At 39.4% G+C, this 18,534-nt stretch overlaps 1 long non-coding RNA gene and 1 pseudogene across 1 annotated transcript in view; both read right to left on the bottom strand.

Annotated features, from left to right (window-relative positions):
- Window positions 1-1,386: 1,386 nt before the first annotated feature.
- LOC135230834 (uncharacterized) overlaps window positions 1,387-18,534 on the bottom strand; it is a 130,050-nt gene continuing 112,902 nt past the window's right edge. Inside the window, exon 5 of the long non-coding RNA XR_010321609.1 lies at window positions 1,387-2,696. This is a non-coding gene — a long non-coding RNA (uncharacterized LOC135230834). The remainder of the gene's footprint in view (window positions 2,697-18,534) is intronic.
- Window positions 14,460-15,714, bottom strand: LOC135230856 (CCR4-NOT transcription complex subunit 11-like; annotated as a pseudogene).

The following is an 18,534-nucleotide window of genomic DNA, read 5'->3' on the forward strand; positions in this document are numbered from 1 at the left end:
CTACTGTTAAAGGGGGTACTTTCAGTTAGTTTTCAAGTAGTGTCTGAATATTTATGCCAGGGCCCTTTTGTGCCTGGCAGCTTGTGTTTGCTGCTCTTATGATGGGAGCAGGTCTCATGACAGCTGCAGGGCCAACTAGTTCTTCCACGGATCAGGCAACAGCTTTAACCCTCCCAGTCCCGACCCCTAACCCAGGGAGCTGGAGTAATATCTCCCCATGTGGGCCCATCAAGCTAATGGCAAATCTCCATCACAGGGCAGGTCCTGCTTTGAAGTCAGTAAAAGTGAAGTTGTTTCCACAGTAATGGGAGAAAACGCTGATTTCATGGAATCAAAGAGAAACTCTAAACATCAGCATCTTAGCCATTGCAGCAGTGAGCATATTTACTGATCCAAGAGACACAGAAGTGGAAAGAAATGACCAGGGGAAGGAAGAAATGATGGTTGATAATAAAGCAATACTTTCTATGTTTAATATTCCACGGAAATATAAACATTGGACATAAAAGGTGGTTTTAGGAAACTGGGTGAAAATGTGAACATGTGGGAGATGTCATTAGGAAGTGAGAATGAAGTCACAGGGAAACACTATCCCTTAATTCAGCCTGGAATTTCTTATTTGAGCCTCATCTTTAGAAAACTCTCGTAATTTCTGGGCCTACTGGATTTTTCAACTACTCACTGTAAGCCATAGCACCTACTGCTCCATCCCTGCACCAGCAGAATCCCCTAGGTCCCTGGTTCTGTACCTTGTGCACCACTTCCCCATTGAACTCCCTCCCCGACAATCAGCACCTGACACCCAACACCTACGGGTACAACTGTACTTACATCACCACAGCTGCATTACTGCTTTATCCTCTAGGCCCTATGCTCCTGCTGCAATCTTTTGCACTTGCTTTGTACACATTTATATTTTCCGTGCTCATCTTGATAAAGAAAATACAGAAAAGTTATGTTTTCATTTCCCCCCATATCCAACACAATGTCTTGCAAATAACAAGTGTCCAATAAATTCTCACATGATTGATACCTGAATGAATGAATAAATATATGAATGAAGAGTTCAGAGTTAAGGGCATCTGGAAAATTACAGATTTGTTTTAAAATCCTATATTCAATTCTTTTTTGCTGTGCAAAGTTGAGCAAATTTCTTAACTTCTCAAAGGTTTAGTTTGCTTTTGTGAAAAAGAAACGTCCCTGTGTGGATCAGATGGTTTGTGCTTGACTCCTAACCTAAAGGTGGGAAGTAAAAACTCACCCAGGGGTACCATGAAAGAAAGGTCTGGTGATCTGCTTCCATTAACATTACAGCAATGAAAACCATATGAAGCAGAATACTCTGTCATATGTGGGGTCGCCATGAGTCAGCATCAACTTGACGGCAACAGGTTTTATGATTTTCTGAAGAAGAATGGGAAATCTAATAAACTGAATTAATTGTGATATTGGATGGTTAAATATTAAGATGTCTGTAAAGAACAGAATCTGAGACATTAAAGGTTTGAGGTTATTATTCTGTCTTAGAAAATTAATACTCTGGAAGGTTAATACTCTAACGAGGTAGTGAGTGAGGCATGATCATGGTAACAAGTGATGAGGCCCACGTCACCAAAAATCAAACCTCAGAACACACCTCCAGCCTATTTTGGGGTTACTCTTGAGTTCTTTAAAGAAATATTTAGCTTTTTCATTTAGATACTAACTTGAATCACATATACTCTGGATCATCCCAATGGGAACTACGGAATTCAGTCCTGCCATTTCATTTCACTGCCTACATTCATGTCTGTGCTTATAATCGTGTTTACTTGAAATTTCATTACTTTTACTCGAGAAAACAAAATAGAAAAGAGGTCAATGCAATACTATGAGTGATGTTCTTACCAAGTGAAAGTGAGATGAACTTACAGAGCAAATGAAGATTTTATTTTATTTTTGCAAATGAAAATTTCAGAGAGATGCACATAAAGGCAGGTAGAGGGGAAACTGAGTCAGGGAACACAGGAGACATCTACAGGTAGCAGGCACTCCTGTGTCCCTGCACCATCATCTTCGTGTCAGAAAACAGCACCATCAGTCGTGAGTGTTAATTTAAATTTCATTAGTTATACTAAATGCCTATTACAGAGCAGGTACTTTGCTCAACTCTGGGAATCTAAAGGTAAATGTGACTCAGTTCAAGTCTCCTCCAAACACAGTGTAGCCATAGGTGGAAATGAAAAAAAAAAAATTTTTTTTTTACATGAAAGGCTTTCCGTAAAAACCAGTTCTACTTGCACAGCTATTTAAAAGGCTGAAGAATATCAAATTAAGTTGGCAATGCGACTTTTACAACATCTCATGCCAACAATGATATCACTAGAGGAGGAAACCCATGGCCATCGAGTCGATTCTGACTCACAGTGACCCTATAGGACAGAGTAGAACTCCCCCATAGGGTTTTCCAGGAGCACTTGGTGGATTCAAACAGCCGACTTTTCGGTTAGCAGTCGAAGCTCCTCACCACTATGCAACCAGGGCTTCCAGAGGAAGAAACAGCACTTACGATATGCACAACCCTACACTTCGATCAGCATCTCGATCCAGACCTTAGCGTTCCAGACTACAATGAAGAAGTGCAGGAATCTGGCTTCCATGGGAGGCTGGAGTCTGTAGAGCACCACACTGTCTGCTTTGGTGTTTCCTGGAAAAGCCTGGGAGAAAACAGACAAAAGAGATCACTGTATTTGCAAAATATCCTCTTCACACTGTCACCTCTCAGGACAATGAGCAATGCGTGGTTCACTTTGTTAACATGCAAAACATTGCCTTCTTTAACAAAACTGCTGGTGTTTAACAGAGATGTGACAATTTACCCTCAATTCAGGGATTAGCTACCATTGTCTAAAAACCCAAAAGTTTCCTTATTTCCAAGGTAGTTTAAATTTCATGGAGCCTCTGGGTCATGCAAACAATTAACAGGTCCACATGATCAGCTACTAACTGAAAAATCAGAAATTGGAGTCCACCAGAGGCACCTGGGAAGAAAGGCCTGGAGATCTACTTCCAAAACATCAGCTAATGAAAACCCTATGGAGCACAGTTTTGCTCTGACATTGGGGTTGCCATCAGTTGGAGTCAACTGGAATAACTGGTTAAATTTCACTGGCACCATTAAACCAGCATCAAAAACCTAAATTTCTTAGAACCAAAAACAAATCATAGGTACCATACAGAACAGAGTAGAACTAACTGCCCAATAGGGTTTCCAAGGATCAGCCAGTCCATTTGAACTGCTGACCTTCTTGTTTAGTGGAACACCAAAAATTAGTGTAATGGAATATATTTATTGTGAGTACATAAGATTTGATTCAGGTGGTGCCACCTGAACATGTTGGGAAGGCATTCCAAAGAGGGGACAGTGAAAACATTATACAGGACATCGTTAGGTTAATTTCTCAGAAGATAACATCAAAGCATAGGGTAGATTACAGAAACAGTCACCAAGACATGCTATACATCCTAAAACAGCCTCTAGTCAGATGCTGGAGTTTCTGCTTCTGAAGTTGGCTGCACATAGATAATTTTCCAAAGGAACCCAATGCCTAAGGACAAACTTCTCTGCTAAACTGTTCCTACTAAGCTATTATTTGACCTGAAGGTGACTCCAAGGAACCAATTCCATCAAGGTTCAAAAGGACACCTAAAGTTGGATGGCCTATGTGGGTCACTCCAATTCCATGAACACAAAAACCTGGATTCCAGGAAAATCAAAATTATTTTGCCATTAGCTATAAAATACATGGTACCCTCAAAAGGCTTGCTTTTAGAAAGCAAACGGCAATTAAATTATTTTTTCCTAATCTCAGATTCATCAGGATACTCCCATGTAATCACACCATTAAGTATAATTAATCAGAATGGTAACTTGCAAAAAACATGCAGTAATGTAACAGACAGGGTTAAACCGTTCCCACTCCTCCCACGACCCCCTCCCCTAGACCTATGAGTTCCTGGTAAGACATTTCTGTGTAATAACACAAGGTCATCTTACTGCTTCTCTGCTCAACATCAGCTTCACTACTCACTCACCAACGGCTCCCCCCCATTCGCACATGAGCGATATGCCAGAAAGCTGTCCTTAGATAAACTTCATGTATCATAACCTCAACATGTCATATTGCACACCCACTGCACCCCATACATGTTAATTAGTTCCTGAAATTGCCCGCCTATTTCCAAAAACTTCATGAATTATGCATGAGTTCCCTATCCTGAACCCCATACATGTTAATTAGTTCCTGAAATTGCCCGCCTATTTCCAAAAACTTCATGAATTATGCATGAGTTCCCTATCCTGAATCCTATAACTGCCCTTAAATTCCCAACCACAGGGAGCTTGATTTGGGGCTTAGACTCTTAAGCTGCTTGCTTGACTGGCTTGTAATAAAGTCCACTTTCTCTTCCTCAAAGGCCTGGTTTCTGTCAATTGACTCGAGGGGTCACACCGGGCAGGACCCATTCCCATCAGGTTACAGTAAGAACCCTAGACCCTAGAATTTGAGAGCTAGAGGGACATGAAAAGTGTTGTAGTTCAAAACAACTTATAAATGCAAAACCAAAATCTAGGCAGGTAAAAGGTTCTCTGAAGAGGTGGGTAGGGTAGCACTTAAATAGACAGCATAGCCAGGACTAGATTTCAAACTCAGTGTTCTTCAATCAGGCAGTCCCCACAAACAAGGCTGCTCCCAGCAAGGCCTGTCTCATGCAGCACCTAAGAACTAAAGGTACCTGCAGGTAGCTTCTGGGGAAATCAAGGATAACACACCCACATTACCTGCCTCAGAGAGCGGAAGGCGTTTCCCAGCAGTCTCTGGGTTCTAACTACACTGGCGCATAATGAGAGCAAAGGAAGTTTTTTTACATGATTTTTGCATCCATTTTCTGTTGATATTTTTGCATAAGGGAATTTTAAAACAAGATACCTGAGAAGATCTGAAGTGTCTGATTTGAGGTTTGGGCGCTCCTCCTCTGTGGCTACTACCACGTCCACCCTAGGAATAGCCATTTTCCCTATGGTTTCTAAGAGAGGAATGTCCGGTAATGATGAGGTAACTACACTGTGACCTCCCCGCCCCCATCACATACCCTTATAATCAACACACTATAACTAATCAAAGAAAGAGACTTATATCCTTTCAAGGCAATCGCCTTATGAGTTTCCATTACAGGAAGTCTTGCCTTAGGAGTTCCTGCCACCGAAAGTCCTAACAGTTCCTGACACAGGAAGTCCCACCTTAAAATGATCTACTACCAATCAAGTAACATCTTTGGATGATATAAGCCTGTAATTACCAATCAAGCGATGTCTTTCAATGATTTAAGTTTGTGAATAGCAATCAAGTACTGTACTCAGGACCTTTTTTCCCACTTATAAAATGTTACTGTTTAGTCACCACATTGGATTATTGAATTCCACATCGTGGAGTTCACTCTATTCCCAGCTAGAGCTGTCTCTTTTCTTTCAGGAAATCTCTCAATTTTGCATTAATCAGAGATGAATAGTTACTGTAGGATATTTTTAAAAGAACAATTAGCATGTATGTGAAGAAAGGGTAGAAATTACTGTATACATAGGTTCACACAGATCTCTCACTGATGACTTGATTAGTAAATAAGATAAAACTATATGCTCCTTCAGAAGTGACAATGTTGAACTTCACCTGAGCCTGTGATCCCAGAAAATCCCTCTACCTTTGGTGTTCCTGGATGTGGCTTCCTACAAAGACCCACCATCTGACTTAGATGACACTCACAGATGGCTCCCGTGTTTATCTATGACAAGGCCAGGTACAGAATTTCAAAGTCTCACTCGTAGGCTCATAATTGATTACCTGAACTGCTTATCCCCACTGATCAATTAGAATGAAATGTTTGCTAACCAAACTTTAGCTACACTTCTCTCCTTTCCCCAGATCCCTGAAGTTTGGCCCACCTCAGCCTGAGCCAGCATACAGCCCCTCCTGATACCAGGCTGGCCTCAAAGTAACACATTACCTGATGACAGCACCCTCCTCATCCCACTTGCGCACACCTGATTTTTTCTAGACTTTTCTACTTCTCTATATAAAAGAAAAAACCCTTTTGCCTAACTGGAGTCCCTGGGTGGTGCAAATGGATAGCTTGGCTGCTAACCAAAAGGTTGCAGGTTTGAGCTCACCCAGAAGCACCTCGCAAGAAAGGCCAAATGATTGACTTCTGAAAAATCTGCCACTGAAAACTCTATGGAGCATAGTTCTACTCTGACAAACATGGGATCACCATGGGTTGGAATTGACTCATGGGCAACTGATTTGGTTTTTGCTTAACTCTTGAGAAGCTTCCTGATCTAATTCTCAGAGTGTTTTCTTTTCCCGTTGCAATAGTCCCACTTCCCCTATTGCAATAGTACCTTTTCCCGCTTTGAAATTATACTTTTGAATAAAGCCTCGCCTTACTATGTCAGGATTTCTTTTTTATTTGACAGAGGGAAGGGAAAACTTAGAAAATACAGCATCAACATTAACACGCAGGGTCTATTCCTAATAAGCCTTTTCTGCCAGCTTGGCAAATCTCTCTGTACTAGTGATTCTGAAGATATTCTGTACGTTTTACATAAAAAGGTGAATAAGTGAGTACGTAGTATTAAAAATAATAAAAATTCAACAAAATGTTAACATAAGGTTTATTGTGAGCAGTTGCTGTATATGCATACAGGGAGACCATTTTTTGTTTTAGTTTCCTTTTTTTAATTTTTATTGTGCTTTAAGTGAAATTTTACAAATCAAGTCAGTCTCTCATATAAAAATTTAGATACACCTTGTTGTATTTCCATGTATATTCAGCCAGCTTCTGTCCCCCTCTGCTTTCTCATCTCCCCTCCAGACAGGAGCTGCCCACATATCTCATGTGTCTACTTGATCCAAGAAGCCCACTCCTCACCAGTACGATTTTCTATCTTATACTCCAGTCCAATCCCTGTCTGAAGAGTTGGCTTTGGGAATGGTTCAGGTCTTGGGCTAACAGAAGGTCCGGGGGTCATGAACTCCGGGGTCCTTCTAGTCTCAGTCAGATCATTAAGTCTGGTCTTTAGATGAGAATTTAAGGTCTGCATCCCACTGCTCACCTGCTCCTTCAAGGGTTCTCTGTTGTGCTTTCTGCCAGGGCAGTCATCGGTTGTGGCCAAGCACCATCTAGTTCTTCCGGTCTCAGGCTGATGTAGTCTCTGATTTATATGGCCCTTTCTGTCTCTTGGGCTCATAATTACCTTGTGTCCTTGGCATTCATCATTGTCCTTTGCTCCAGGTGGGTTGAGACCAATTGATGCATCTTAGATGGCCACTTGCTAGCATTTAAGACCCCAGACGCCACTCTCCAAAGTGGGATGCAGAATGTTTTCTTAATAGATTTTATTATGCCAATTGACCTAGATGTCCCCTGAAACCATGGTCCCCAAACTCCCGCCCCTGCTACAGTGGTGTTCAAAGCCTTCGGTTTCTTCAGGAAACTTCTTTGCTTTTGGTTTAGTCCAGTTGTGCTGGCCTTTCCTGTATTGTGTGTTGTCTTTCCCTTCACCTAAAATAGTTCTTGTCTACTATCTACTTAGTGAATACCTCTCTCCTTCCCTCCCTCTACACTCTCATTACCATCAAAAAGTATTTTCTTCTCTGTTTAAACAATTTCTTGAGTTCTTACAATAGTGGTCTCATACAATATTTGTCCTTTTGCAACTGACTAATTTCACTCAGCATAATGCCTTCCAGGTTCCTCCATGTTATGAAACATTTCACAGATTCATCGTTTTTCTTTATTGATGTGCTGTATTCCATTGTGTGAATATACCATAATTTATTTATCCATTATCTGTTGATAGGCACCTTGGTTGCTTCCATCTTTTTGCTATTGTAAACAGGGCTGCAATGAACTTGGGTGTGCATATATCTGTTTGTGTAAAGGCTCTTATTTCTCTAGGATATATTCCAAGGAGTGGGATTGCTGGATTGTATGGTGGTTCTATTTCCAGCTTTTTAAGGAGCCGCCAAATCGATTTCCAAAATGGTTCTACTATTTTACATTCCCACCAGCATTGTATAAGTGTTCCAGTCTCTCCATAACCTTTCCAACATTTATTATTTTGTGTTTTTGGATTAATGTCAGCTTTGTTGGAGACGGAATCTCATTGTAGTTTTGATTTGCATTTCTCTAATGGCTAATGATCGTGAGCATCTCCCCATGTACGCATTAGCTACCTGAATGTCTCCTTTAGTGAAGCGCCTGCTCATATCCTTTGCCCATGTTTCAACTGGGTTAATTGTCTTTTTGTTTTTGAGATTTTGCAGTATCATGTACAATTTACAGATCAGATGCTGATCAGAAATGTCATAGCGAAAAACTTTTCCCAGTCTCTAGATACTCTTTTTGCTGTTTTGGTGAAGTCTTTGGATGAGACTAGGTGTTTGATTTTTAGGAGCTCTCAGTTATCTAGTTTCTCTTCCAGTGTTTGTGCATTGTTAGTCGTGTTTTGTATGCTGTTTATGCCATGTATTAAGGCTCCTAACATTGTCCCTATTTTTTCTTTCATGGTCTTTATCGTTTTAGATTTTATATTTACATATTTGATCCATTTTGAATTAGTTTTTGTGTACGGCTTGAGGTATGGGTTTTTTGTCATTTTTTTGCAGATGGATATCCAGTTATGCCAGCACCATTTGTTAAACAGACTGTCTTTTCCCCATGTAACTAACTTTGGGCCTTTGTCAAATATCAGCTGCTCATATGTGGATGCATTTATATCTGGATTCTCCATTCTGTTCCATTGGTGTATGTATCTGTTGTTGTACCAGTAACAGGCTGTTCTGACTACTGTGGCAGTATAATAGGTTCTAAAATCAGGTAGTGTGAGGCCTCCCACCTTATTCTTCTTTTTCAGTAATGCTTTACTTATCCGGGGCCTCTCTCCCTTCCATATGAAGTTGGTGATTTTTTTCTCCATCTCATTAAAAAATGTCATTGGAATCTGGATCGGAATTGCATTGTATCTATAGATCACTTTTGGCAGAACAGAGATTTCTACAAAGTTGAGTCTTCCTATCCATGAGCAAGGTATGTTTTTCCATTTATGTATGTTTCTTGGTTTCTTACAGTAGTGTCTTGTAGTTATCTTTGTGTAGGTCTTTTATGTCTCTGGTAAGAGTTATTCCTAAGTATTTTGTCTTCTTGGGGGCTACTGTAAACGGTATTGATTTGGCGATTTCCTCTTCAATGTTCTTTTTGTGTTGGTATAGAGGAATCTAACTCATTTTTGTATGTTTATCTTCTACCCTCATACCCTGCTAAACTCTTCTATTAGTTTCAGTAGTTTTCTTGAGGATTCTTTAGGGTTTTCTGTATATAAGATCATGTCATCTGCAAATAGAGATACTTTCACTACTTCCCTACCAATCTGGATGCCCTTTATTTCTTTATCTAGCCTAACTGTTCTGGTATAGAGATATCATTTTGATTCCAGAAAAAACAATGGTCCAAAGAAGCTAGGTACAATGAGGTTAAAAAAGAAAAGAGGAGGAGGAAATTTAGAAGATCAACCATTGGCTAATCTTAATATGAGTGACTGAACCCTTCCCTCCCTCTTTTATTGAGATCAACTGACATCAGGTAAGAAGACTGTCTCTGGCCATCCACCCACATATCTTTTGAAAGTCACATTCAGCAAGCCTGGCTTTGAACAGGAAAGAAAAGACTAGCAACTTTGGGTTAAAGAAGAGTAGCTGGAAGGATCAATCCAGGTCAGGAACTTCCTTACAGTGAGTATTTAGTTTTCTGCATAAGAAAATCCTAAAATCAATATAAGATATCTACTCTCAGTTTCTCTCTTTGACAGTAGATTTCACGGAACAACAGTTTCCTAATAGGTCAAATGTTTGAAAAGCGGCAATTATTCCTTATGATTTCAGAGTCAAAGGCCCAAGTTTCTGCCCTTGAAGCTCTATATTTCCTTTTTTTTGAATCACTGCAACATAGTCTTAATCTGATTTATCATCCTGTTTTCACCAGATGCTGCAGAAAGTTATAACACCACTAACTGTAATGTTGCATTTTAAGAGACAAATCCAGTCCCATCCAAGGGACCTATCAGTTTATGTTCTGAAAACAAGACCTAAGGGCTCTAAGTTCTTTTTGAAATCTACTGAAAAGAGTTAAAATTATCTTAATTCTATGTAAAAATATAATGCAGAGTTTTGGGTGTGATTTACCAAATTCTGTACATTTTAAGCTCACAAATTAAGCTACATGACACAGAAAGCGGAATACAGAGCCTTCATTATTTAACAGTAATGAAATTAGGGAGCATAGAGAGTTGCTTCTTTCTAAGACTCTCTTTCAGTGGAATGACTAACTCCTCGATGCCTGGGGCCTGCAAAAGATACAAATGCATGGAGTAGACCAGATATAAGAAAGACGTGAGTAATTAATTCAATCAAGAATGACATTTGCCTAGTTATTGTTATTTTGCTTTTTAAACATTACATCATGCTTAATAACTGTAGGGGTGAATGCAAACCAAAAACAAGGAAAAAACAAAAAACAGACACATATATTTCTGCCCACCCTTGTGCAAAAAGAAAAAGAGTACCAGTCTCTCTTTTTTCTTTTCTTTTTTTTTAACAGCATTTCTTCAGAGTGCTTGCAAGTTGAAATTCTTGGCGACCCTATAAGGACAGAGTAGAACTGCCCCAAAGGGTTTTCAAGGAGTGGCTGGTGGATTTGAACTGCCAAAGACATTTTGGTTCTCTACCAAGGTCTTAACCCCTTCACCACCAGGGCTCCTTTGAAATGCATATATATTCTTTTAAAGGACTAAATAAACTTGCCAGTTTTACAACCCAGGAAGGTTTTCTCGAGAACCTAGGATACATCTCTTTGAAATGTTAAATAACAGAAAGGTAGCACCCCTCTCTGCATGGGAGTTTAAGGTAGGTACCAGTTGCTGTCAAGTCTACTCCTATAGATAGTTGCAGTTTGGAACTGGTGTAGACTGGTTAAGAGCTTGGCTGCTAACCAAAAGGTCAGCAGTTCGAATCTACCAGCTGCTCCCTGGAAACCCTATGAGGTAGTTCTACAAACCACAGTTTCTGCAGTAATCAGCCCTCAAATGGTCAGGGCTTGGTCAATAACTGCCAGCTTCCCTAATTTTTTGCCTTCACTCCCAACTTGGGATCAGAGAAACATACTCCCCTGACCAATTATGTAGGGTGCCCTGCTTCTCCTTAGCCTTCGTCCAGCTTCCCATGCCAACAACGTCCAATAAGAGCACACCCTATGCAGCCGTTTTTTTTTTTCCCCACTGTTAAACTTTCCCTCTCCACTGCCTGCCTTTGAGTCTCTTTAAAATACAAGTGACGGTGGCTCACACCTTTGTCAGAGCCAGCTTTGAATAAACTGCTTTTGCTTGTGCTCACTTGAGTGGCCTTTGTTTATTTCCCCAAATGAAAATACTATAGAAAACTCAAATACCTTGGTGAATTCAGTCAATTACAATGCCACTGTATTTCTCAGATTTGGTAACATTTCCTCTCTTGCTAGCAAATGAAATGCCAGCTCTGAATCATTTAATCTTTTCTGTCTTTTTCAGCTTCAATGTAATCTTTACCTGCATCAGTACCATTCTGCAAATGCTAACAATTGCTATGCCAATTGCAGGTGAAACATTTACCTCCCCTGCATGCTTCAAAAGAGAAATTCAGAATGTCTGTCCACAACCTTTAAACTGGACATTGAGGCTGACCTGGGTAAAGAAGCCAAATCCCAGCTCTACCACTTCCCAGCATGTGGTCTTAGCTGTCACACTCTGCTGTAAGCTGCAGGTTGTTCATCTATAAATCTGGTTTAGTAAACCCTAACTCTAAAGGCTGGAGTAATAATTAAGTGAGATAATACATAAAAACAGTCAGCTCATCACCTAGCTCCAGGTAAGCATACTGCAATTGGTGCCTTCCCAGGTTGTACCTATGGTTGCAGCTGATGTTTTAATTACTGTCTTAGGCTGGGTTTTCTAGAGAATCAAAACCAGTAAAGCTTACAAATATATATAGGGAGGGAAATTTACATCAAGGAAATGGCTTACAGGTTTATAGAAGCTGGAACATTCCAAGTCCATGGGTCAGCATAGAGGCTTGGTTCTCCTGATTCATGTAGCCGCAGGGGCTGGAGAACTCAAGTTTGGCCGGACAGAGAGCAGAGCTCTTCTTCACAGGCTGTACAGACTGATGGATTCCAAGATCAGCAGGGAGGACCAAAGGTAAGCTGCTAGCTTAAGTACGAAGAGCTGAAAGTCAGACGAACAGGAGCCAGCTGCAGGATATAAAGCCAGCAGTAGACCAGGAACCTTGCCAGAATGTCCACTTCTATTCAATGCAGGCCACCTGACCAACCTTTTACTCACAGCAGATCCTATTATGGAGGTGATCACATTATATCAAATCTCATCATGGAAGTGATCACATCATAATACGACTGCCAAACTACATCACAACTGCCAAACCACTGAGAATCATGGCCCAGACAAGTTGATACACAACCTTGACCATCACAGTTACTCTTGTTGCAGTTAGCTGGGAAGGTATCTGTCAGGGACAACTCATCTGCCAGACTCTGAATCCTATTATTTATAATGCACGACATGTTCAATGCCCAAGACAACCAAGCAAACAGTCAAGGCAAGAACATCAGCTACTACATGCTCTTTGGTGCCCAAAGAATAATTCACTCTACTAGAACTAGAGTCAATATTTATTGAACTGTAGGTGACACATTTTGTAAACCTCAGAATGAATTACATAATAAACGTTTTCCAGGAAATCTACCTATAATTGTTCTATTTTCTTTATGTTTATTCTTTCCTTTCTGAATTAATTTGCTTTTGAATACAAACTCTGGAAAGTATACTTCTGATTGAAAGGGTCTAGTTTAATGGAATTAATGTAAAAGAATTAAAATTTAAGAAGTTTAAATATGCATAATCTATTTTAATAATATAGCAATAGTAAAGCATTAAAACACATTCTTTACAACTTCTGAGATCTTCACACTAAGCAAAAAAAAAAATCATGACATAGTATTGTTTGTTGCCATTGAGTTGATTCTGACTCATGGCTACCTCCTGTGTGCAGAGCAGAACTGCCCTATAGGGTTTTCAAGGTTGTGGTCTTTTCAAAACAGATTTCCAGGCTTTAATTCCAAAGCTTTCTAGATACATTCAAACCCCTAATCTTTTGGGTAGTAGTCTAGCACTCAACCATTTGCACTACCCAGGGACCTGTTCCTGACGTATAGTTTCATATATATTCAGATGATTGACTACATTACTCATACTCATTGCTGTTGAGTAAATTGCGACTCATAGCTACCCTATAGGACAGAGTAGAAGTGCCCCATAGGGTTTCCAAGGCTGCAAATATTTACAGAAGCAAACTGCCACATCTTTCTCTTGTGGAGAGGCTGGTGGGTTTGGCTGGTGGGTTCCAACCGCTGACCTTTTTGTTACCAACCAAGCGCTTTAACCACTGTACCAAAAGTGCTCCATATATATATATATATATACACACTTATTTTTCCATTAAAAAAAGAACTTCAGTGTAAGGCACTGTTGTCCAAGAGTTAAATGGAGACTAAAAGTCCACATGATACCACCTCACTATAATGCTTCTCAAACATGTCATTTACCCTACCACAGACATGAGGGTAATAATAGCACTCACTCAGCAAGCTATTTGAAATGGTATTCCTCTCAAAGCACTAAATGGTGTTTTTCCTTAAAAAAACAAACAAAAAATAAAACTTAAAAAAAACGATTATTTTATCCTAACAACAATAATTACAGAAGAACTAGCGAATGTCTTGAAAGGGGAAAAAAAAAAACTGTACCAGCTATTCCAGCCTAGAAAAAGCTTTCTGATAGTTCCTGTGTTTTTGTAAGAGTCCCAAGGAATGCATTTCCTCTGTTGTCTAGTAATCCCCACGATAAGAAGGGATAAAGTTAGAAGTGTGTCCTTGGTTCAGATGGTGTTTAATGAGAAGTTAAGAGCTACCTGTACAACTGGGCTCAAGAATCAAATTTCTCTTGGTCCTCTAAGGATTCAAAATACTCACCTAATGTCACATCAAGGACAGGATCACAAATTTTTAAGAATATCTTAATTTACTATCATGAAATACATTAGCACTGAAACTTCAGGAAAACTGGATTCATGAATTATCAGAAGTCTGCAACATGGCTTTTAAGTAAAAACAGGCACTTTGCTCTTTAGTGCTTATCTGCTGTCTTTCAGTAATAGTTTTCTGGGATAACCATTCCTCCCATGGGTAACAAGACACCTAAAAGACACATTTTTTTTCAAGTTCTTACCAAAAGTTCATCTGAAGGTAAAAAAGTCATCCAGGAAAGTAAAACTTTAAGTAGATAAAGTATTGTTTATATGCACTACACCAAGCAATCCACTCAGGGTTTTAACAGTTTTAAAAATTAAACCACGGTACGGGTGAACAATGACTGGTGTAGTTTCGATGAGGTATTACTTTGACATTTTAGTCTCAGAAGGGGTTTCCCCAGTATCCAATGTCTTCAACAACCAGAAAAGGCCAGCAGCTTCTTGTATCCTACGGGATTCAATACAGAATGCCTGCACCTCTATAAACAAGTCCTGCACATTAATAATTTTGTTACGGATCAAGGATCGGAGGAAGACACAGACAAGGTGCACCAAATGATACTTAAATTGTTCACAAGTAGAGATGTAATTGGATATATAAAGGTGGATAAATTCAAGAGGTAGATCAACAGCTGTAGTTAGCTGATTTAGAACTTTCACTGAATGTAAGGACATGTCCATATTGACCAGCACTTAAAAATACTTGGTTATCTGGCTCAACTGCATTAATTTCAGCAACATTTCTATAGCAACTAAAGACTTCTTTTCCACGAGATCAGGAAGATCGGCTGGAGTCAGGCCAATATGATAGACAAGTTTTGCATTTTTTTTCCAACTCACCAAGGAACGTGTTTGTTGAGGAGAAGATAAGGGGTATTTGAAGGCTTTGGCCATTGTTTGCTTCATCTCTATACCAGTGCTACTCTTAACAGACATTGACTTATCCCACTGAATTGCATGGTCAGTCTCTGTCAGATTTAGCCATGCCAACTCATCCTCACAAACATGGAGTGGAGGTGTTAGAAAAACGCTGGTCGAAAATGGCTTTCAATAGGTGGTTTTGGTCCACTGACTAAAGCTTCCGTGTTTTGAGAGGCAACCAAGCTGTCAAATCCAAAACTGGAAGAATTGAGGTCTGGGTCACTGAGAATGCTAGGGAAGCTAGCTTTACTCTGTGTTGGCAATTCTGACTGGCACTCAGCTAAGGCTGCTTGAAGCCCACTTATGTCCACACACTGGCCCCTGTTTCCAACACCCATGAAAGCAATCTGGCAAGGTGCTTTTAGAAGAGTTCCCTTGATGGTTCCAGCATCGGCTGGGAAAGAAAAAACTTTTCTCTTGGAGTTATAGGAGGTAAAAACCCTGAGAGTCGTGGCCAGTCTGGCTCCTGGCTGCCACGCGCAGGCTTCACAGGGTTGAACAGGTGCTTGAAACTGGTAATAAAGGGGTTGGCAGTGAGCAGGTTGAAGTTGTCAAGGATTTCATTTTACTTGGATCCACAATCAACACCCAAGGAAGCAGCAGTCAAGAAATCAAAAGACACATTGCACTGGGCAAATCTGCTGCAGAAGACCTCTTTAAAGTGTTGAAAACAAAGATGTCACTTTGAAGACTAAGGTGCACCTGACCCAAGCCATGGTATTTTCATCGTATGCACACAAAAGCTGGACGATGAATAAGGAAGGCTGAAGAAGAATTGATACCTTTGAATTGTGGTGTTGGTGAAGAATATTGAATATACCATGGAATGCCAAAAGAACAAACAAATCTGTCTTAGAAGAAGTATAACCAGAATGCTCCTTAGAAGCAAGGATGGCGAGACTGTGTCTTACGTACTTTGGACATGTTATCAGGAGGGATCAGTCCCTGGAGAAGGACATTATGTTTGGCAAAGCACAGAGTCAGCAGAAAAGAGGAAGACCCTCAATGAGGTAGACTGACACAGTGGCTGCAACAATGAGCTCAAGCATAACAACGACTGTTAAGGATGGCTCAGGCCCAGGCAGTGTTTCATTCTGTCATGCATAGTGTTGCTATGAGTCAGAACTGATTTGATGGGACATCGCTGTTACCCTGTGTTGGGCTTTGTTTTTTGCTTTTTTAATCTTGCTTTGTTTTTTTGGATTTCCCTGTCTGGGTTGATTTCTGGTTGCTCTGTCCAGTGTTCTAGTCTTGGGTTGATATCTGATATTATTGATTTTCTAACCAAAGAACTCCCTTTAGTATTTCTTGGGTTTTGGTTTGGTTTTTACGAATTCCCTCAACTTGTGTTTATCTGGAAATGTCTTAATTTCACCTTCATATTTAAGAGACAGTTTTGATGGATATATGATTCTTGGCAGGCAATTTTTGTCCTTCAATTTTTTAAATATGTCCTCCTGTTGCCTTCTTGCCTGCATGGTTTCTGCCAAGTAGTCCGAGCTTATTCTTATTGGCTCTCCTTTGTAGGTGACTTTTCCTTTATCCCTCACTGCTCTTATACTTGTCTCTTTATCTTTGGTTTGGGCAAGCTTGATTATGTCTTGGTGACTTTCTTTTGAGATCTACCTTATGTGGAGTTTGATGAGCATCTTGGATAGATATCTTCTCATCTTTCACAATATCAGGGAAGTTTTCTGCCAACAAATCCTCAACAATTTTCTCTGTATTTTCTGTTATCTTCCCTGTTCTGGTACTCTAATTACTTGTAGGTTATTTCTCTTGATAGATTCCCACATGATTCTTAAGGTTTCATCATTTTTTTTTTTAATTCTTTTATCTGATTTTTCTTGTGTCAAGTGATTTATCTTTGATTTCAGAAATTCTAGCTTCTACTTGCTCAATTCTGCTCCTCTGGCTTTCTACCGAGTTATCTAATTCTGTAATTTTATTATTAGTCTTCTGAATTTCTGATTTCTGTCTATGGATTTTTCCAGCTTATTAAACTTTTCATTATGTTCCTGAATAATCTTTCTAATTTCTTCAATTGCTTTATCTGTGTGTTCATTGGCTTGTTCTGCGTATTGCCTCATTTCCTTCCTGATGTCTTGAACGGAGGCTGAGAACATTTCCCTTGAGAATAAGAACAAGACAAGGATGCCCTTTATCACCACTCATATTTAACATTGTGCTGGATGTCCTAGCTAGAGCAATAAGGCAAGAAAAAGAAATAAAGGGCATCCAAGTTGGTAATGAAGAAGTGAAATGCTCCCTCTTTGCAGATGATATAATACTATACATAGAAACCACAAAAGCCTCCATGAGAAAACTACTGGAACTAATACAAAGATACAGTATAGGCACAGGATACAAGATAAACATATAAAAATCAGTTGGATTCCTATACACCAGTAAAGAGAATGATGAAAAGGAAATCAGGAAAACAATACCATTTATAATATTCCCTAAAAAAAAAAAATACTTAGGAATAAATCTAACCAGGGATATAAAAGGCTTATACAAAGAAAACCATAAAACACTATTGCAAGAAACCACAAGAAATCTACGTAAATGGAAAAACGTACAACAATCATGGATAGGCAGACCCAAAATTGTGAAAATGATAATTTTACCCAAAATGATTTACAAAATATGATGTAATCCTATTCCAAATACCAACAACATTCTTTAAAGAGATGTAAAAATAATCATTAACTTATACAGAAAGGGAAGAAGCAGGATAATGAAGCACTACTGAAGAAGAAGAATAAAGTAGGAGGACTAGCACTACCTGACCTCAGAGCCTACCATACAGCTACGGTAGTCAAAACAGCCAGGTACTGGTACAATGATACATTGACCAACTGAACAGAAATGAGAACCCAGATCCAAATTAATCCGCCTACACTTACCAGATCTTTGACAAGGGTCCAATGTCCATTAAATGAGGAAACGACAGTCTTTTAACAAATGGTGCTGACAAAACTGGATGTTCGCCTGTAAAAAAATGAACAGGACCCATACCTCACACCATATACAAAAACTAATTCAAATTGGATCAAAGACCTAAATATAAAACTAAAAAATTCATATAAGAAAAAATAGGATCAACGCTAGAGGCCCTAATACACGGCATTACCCGGATACAAACCATAGCCAACAACACACAAACTTCAGAAGATAAGCTGCATAACTGAGATCTTCTAAAAATTAAACACTTATCCTCGTCAAAAGATTTCACCAAAAGAGTAAAAAGAGCACCAATAGACTGGGGAAATTTTTTAGCTATTATAAATCATACAAAAGTCTAATCTCTAAAATCTGCAAGAAAATCTAACATCTCTACAACAAAAAGACAAATAAACCAATTAAAAAATAGGCAAAAGAA

The sequence above is a fragment of the Loxodonta africana genome, chromosome 3 (assembly GCF_030014295.1).
Source record: "Loxodonta africana isolate mLoxAfr1 chromosome 3, mLoxAfr1.hap2, whole genome shotgun sequence".
Taxonomy (NCBI): Eukaryota; Metazoa; Chordata; class Mammalia; order Proboscidea; family Elephantidae; genus Loxodonta; species Loxodonta africana.